The sequence below is a fragment of the Engraulis encrasicolus genome, chromosome 17 (genome assembly GCF_034702125.1).
Source record: "Engraulis encrasicolus isolate BLACKSEA-1 chromosome 17, IST_EnEncr_1.0, whole genome shotgun sequence".
In the NCBI taxonomy this organism is placed as follows: domain Eukaryota; kingdom Metazoa; phylum Chordata; class Actinopteri; order Clupeiformes; family Engraulidae; genus Engraulis; species Engraulis encrasicolus.
The window spans coordinates 52,079,076-52,084,331 of NC_085873.1; the positions used below are offsets into that span (position 1 = coordinate 52,079,076).

Genomic DNA, 5,256 nt, shown 5'->3' on the forward strand with positions numbered 1-5,256 from the left:
TGATCTCGGCGGGAAAGTCACCTAGTGGCTGTGTAGACACGCTCAGACACGCTAAAGTTCTAAACAAACAGAGAGCCGTCATTGACTTCTACTGAGCAGAATAAGCCTTTCTACGGTAAGCATTGAATAAATATGCACACAAACGGGATCCATCCCATTTTTTTAGGTAATTCGTCTAGTACATCTAGGTGATATAAAATACTGTGTTGTTTACACGCTACTGTCGTAGAACTGGTGTGTTTTTATCACGTTTTGAGGGAAATCACCATTAGCTTAGCCAGGAGCCCGCCACTTACCTATGAGATGCTAACTTTCTTGGTAGCTTTTGACTGTAATCGCAAAAGCGTTGTGTTCATTATTTACACTACAAATATTAATTCGTTAAAAACTAATCACATACACTTGTATGTCTATAGATCTCTAGCAGTGAGACGCAGGCCAGCTTTAGCCTTTATGAGGCTGCATCAGACCTGCCAAAAACATGCATCGTTGCATGCAGGCAGAGTGAAGAGGATCAGGGCAGAGACGTGTAGTCCCTACACACGACTCTGAATCAGTGGCATGGAGCAGGGCCATGGATCTGTCATGTGGACTAAATAAATTATAATTAAAAAAAGACAACAACTGTATAACCAGTACTTGAGTGGGTCAATTTTTTTTTTTTTTAATGTATTTATGTATGTTTTGAACACAGAAATACACTGGATGCTCACTGCTATGGTGCCAAGTTAGACAATAACCTAGTGTGAATATGCATTTTTAATACTGTATACCTTTTGTTATTAACTGTGTGAAGGCATAGCATAATGGTAGAACATCATACAGACACTTGGAATGCTTTGTAAGCATCAAACTGTTGACAGAGCACGACACGCATGAAGAATTCACATAGGCCTAAGAGTAAGGTTTGAGGTTTCTTTTTGCTCAGCGTAACAGTAATACAACAACAAAACTGTACACTTCATAGTTGCAAAACTGAGCTAATGGAACATATTTACAGCAATGCAAGTGATAATGATAAAAAACAAGAAACAGATAGAGCAGTCCAGTTTTGGGTGCAAAACACAGGTAGTGTAACAGATGTAAAGAAACTGGCCATAATACAAACGAAACATCTGGAGTTGTTTTGGAATGGTGATGTGGGAGAAGAAATGGAGCCTATGCAATCCTACAGAGTGTGGAAGGCCAAAACAGGACACAGGCTTGTCAAGTGATCCGGTTTCTGTAGTACCGAGTAGTAGTAGTCTGTAGTATGGAGCCTCTGCAGGTGTCATGCAACTCACAGCACTCCTGAGTGTTGTGCCTGTCAACAACACAGACATGCAGCGGTCATACTCAACGTGTAACATTGAAATAGACAGAAAATTAAAACTGTAAAAGGGGTCTATGCTGCTGTATATGAACAACAAATATCATTATCAGTGAATATGGTACACCTGGAGCAATTAAGTGAAGAACCAGATGAAGGTGGGAGACAAGATGTATGAAGACGAGCAATGAAATGAAGAATCACATTGTAATAACAATATACACACCATGACTGTGAAGGTGGAAGACAAGGTGTATGAAGAAGGGCCGGAAATCTGTTCAGGGGTCATCAGTCAATGATGAGTGAATATGACACAGCTGGAGCAATGAAATAAAGAAACACATGAAGTTAGGAAGGGCACTGACAATCTGTTCAGGGGTCATCAGTGAAGTAAAGAATCACATAGTAATAATAACAACACACCAAGCAGTGAATGTGGGGAGGGGGCAAGCTGTATGAAGAAGGGCCGGATATCTGTGAATGATGAGTGAACATGACACATCTGGAGCAATGAAATAAAGAAACACATTGTTACAATATACACACCAAGCTGTGAGTGTGGGGGCAAGCTGTATGAGGAAGAGCAATAACAAAGAAACACATGAAGTTGGGAAGGGCACTGACAATCTGTTCAGGGGTCATCAGTCAATGATGAGTGGATATGACACACCTGGAGCAATGAAATAAAGAATCACATGAAGTTAGGAAGGGCACTGACAATCTGTTCAGGGGTCATCAGTCAATGATGAGTGAATATGACACACCTGGAGCAATGAAATAAAGAAACACATGAAGTTCAGGGGTCATCAGTGAAGTAAGGAATCACATAGTAATAATAACAACACACCAAGCAGTGAATGTGGGGAGGGGGCAAGCTGTATGAAGACGAGCAATGAAATGAAGAATCACATTGTAATAACAATATACACACCATGACTGTGAAGGTGGAAGACAAGCTGTATGAAGAAGGGCCGGAAATCTGTTCAGGGGTCATCAGTCAATGATGAGTGAATATGACACAGCTGGAGCAATGAAATAAAGAAACACATGAAGTTAGGAAGGGCACTGACAATCTGTTCAGGGGTCATCAGTGAAGTAAAGAATCACATAGTAATAATAACAACACAATTTCAATACAATAATTACCTTAGATTCACAAGGCATCTTACGCATCTTACTGTGTCCCACATGGTAGTAATGACAACAATAGGTACAGCCAGCAGTGTATGCCGAACCAAAGTCCCTAATCAAACACACAAAACAGATGAGTGATAGAGGAGTGATAGACTGGCAGACAAAAAAATAGACATTAATCCACCACTCATTCAAATCAATCAGAAACTATTTGATTTCACAGAGCTAAAAGGAGAAATACAGGTATACGGCGCATTGTCAATGCGGTGCACATCTGGCTACGGACTGTGCATAGTAGTTCGACTAGCCAACTTCAAAACTGTTCAGCAAACTGTTCAGCAACTGTTCAGCAAACATCCATGGTTTACTCAACAGAAATATATATTTCTCGGTTTCTGAAATACCTGGGGTCATCAACTTCAGTACTTTAATATTCGGGACTCAATTGTAATTTTTGTAGCTAGCCAACACATCCACACGTAAATGCTTACTCGCTACGCTAACCACATGCAGCTACATGCATTCAAATAGCTGGGAAGATCAAACCACGAATGTACACGGGTAATATGGCGTTATATGAATGTGGGAAGTAGAAAACACAGTCGTTTATGATACAGATAGTAGCGCATTGTATAGGATTGTAACGTAGCCACTTGTGAAGTTGGACCGGAGCCAAGCCGCTATGCTAACTTAAGCTACCAGAAGTGGTTATTCATTCCTAAACAGCGTTCGTCTTTAACATCGACATCGCAATTTTCATGCAAACCACATGCAATTACATAATTGAAGGCTATACTTTAGACAACGGATACTGAAACACAGAAAACATTTCGATTTGTTCTCCCATTTATCAACTTACCGAGAAAGGTGTCGACAGTCAAACGAAAGTCTACGGGGCCCACTTCCGGATATGGAACTTCTTGAAGTCTACAGGGAGGAGCCATGACACGGAAAATAGACCCCGCCCCCTGCCCACGTATGCCAATGGGATATACACAACTCTTTTCTATTCATGACTCTGGTACAGACAACATATCAGTTGTTAAAGTCGAGCAGAATTATTGCTTTGAGGTAATTATGTGATCATTTAAAATTTGACCCATGCAACAAATCTCAAAAAAGTTGGGACAGAGCCAAAACATGTTGTAATAGTTGGATAATTCTAAAAATAACACAAGGAAGAATATTTTAAAAAGAACTATATTGACTGCCAACATTAATGCACAACTAAAATACCATCACAGAAAGGCTGTGGCACTCAGCAGCGAAGATTTTGAGGGACTAATTACTTATCTATTACACAGAAAGATTGAATTATCAAAATTGCAGGCATATAAGGCCTATTTCCGTAATATAGAGTTCTGTGTAATCATTGCATGAGTTATGAGATTATGACATACTCGTGGTCAATAAGTAAACTATGACACTCCAACAATGGCAGCTCTCGAAAAAATGACCATAAACACAACACTTGATTAATGCACATGATGCACACATTAAACAGTGTTGCATGCGGAAAAGCTCATTCTATGAACCTAGGAGACATGTGGAACTGTCCTCTGATCACAGGATGGAAAATATTTCATCCTTTTTGAAATTTATGGAGTCATGCACCCTCCAGGTTATATAGAAAATGAATACTTCAGCTTGATTTAGTGGTCAGTCTGAAAGACAGCATATACAGATGGTAAGGGGGTGCAGAGGTGACTTGGTTAGGGTTGTCTTACTCATGTAGAGCATTAAAATGAATGTTGAATGATACATACAGACTTTAAACAGCAAACATGGCTACCAAGGCATTATATTTTGGAGCACCGCCTTTAGATATTGTCCCCTAATGGTGGCAAATTTAAATCTCTACTATGTTCCAATAGTGTGGTTCCATCATAAGAGTAAACAGGTCACAAAATTGTTTTCTTGCAGTCAGGATATGCCACATATTCAGCATAATAAAAGGTAAGCAAGTTGAAGAACATACCTATCAGTTGAGCTGCTGAAATCATGTCTCGCACATCAAAATATCTAATTTTTGAATACAATTTTTGAATAAAATTATGCCATCAGTCAAAGTATTTAACTGTTCAGGCTCATCCCTTGTGTTGTGTTTAGTCTTATCTAATATAAAATGCATTTTATTGGCCCTGTCCCAACTTTTTTGGGATTTGTTGCAAGGGTGAAATTTTAAATGATCACATAATTCCTCAAAACAATAATTCTGCTTCACTTTAACAACTGATTTGTTGTCTGTACATACTGTTCTACCTTGTTAACATATTGAATGTTTTGAAAATGCCAGCGTTTTGATTTTATTCACAAAATGCAAAGTGTCCCAACTTTTTTGGAATCCGCTTTTGTACTACAAAGGGTTAACCTGATTATCTTCGACTTTCAAATCTCTTCGGTCTGACCGAGAGCGTAACAATCATCATTTCCCAAACAACATTTCCCAAATGGCCTCCCTTGGTTTGCTAATGATTGTTTCCTTCCCAACTATTTGCATTGACTCCTGACCTGACTAGTAGCAACGCTGAATGTGTTGCGTCACTAGGAGGGCACGGCCTGGCTAGCAAAGGGCTGCCTCAAAGCTTAACCAAGATGATAATCTGAGTCTCTGTCATGACTTGCAGAGCATGCGGAACCACCAATTTTGCAGACACTTGCTTGGTTTTGATCCAATAGAGTTAACAATAGATATGTTTAAATGGGCACACTTTCCCTGATCAGAATAGACCAAATCCGATCTCCAATCTGATCTGAATGCAGTGTTTAGCCTATATGACAGTTACAGAAATGACCAAAATGTTGAACTTGAA

General features: G+C 39.5%; 1 long non-coding RNA gene across 2 annotated transcripts; it reads right to left on the minus strand.

Moving 5' to 3' along the window:
• Window positions 1-741: 741 nt before the first annotated feature.
• On the minus strand, window positions 742-2,358 carry LOC134467560 (uncharacterized). Of its 2 annotated transcripts, none has more exons than XR_010038625.1 (3): window positions 2,241-2,358; window positions 1,536-1,626; window positions 742-1,303 (listed from the first exon to the last, which is right to left on the minus strand). It is a non-coding gene; the product is annotated as an uncharacterized LOC134467560 (long non-coding RNA). The 2 variants fall into 2 exon arrangements; XR_010038626.1 differs by lacking the exon at window positions 2,241-2,358 and adding an exon at window positions 1,733-1,867.
• Between the last annotated feature and the right edge of the window lie 2,898 nt (window positions 2,359-5,256).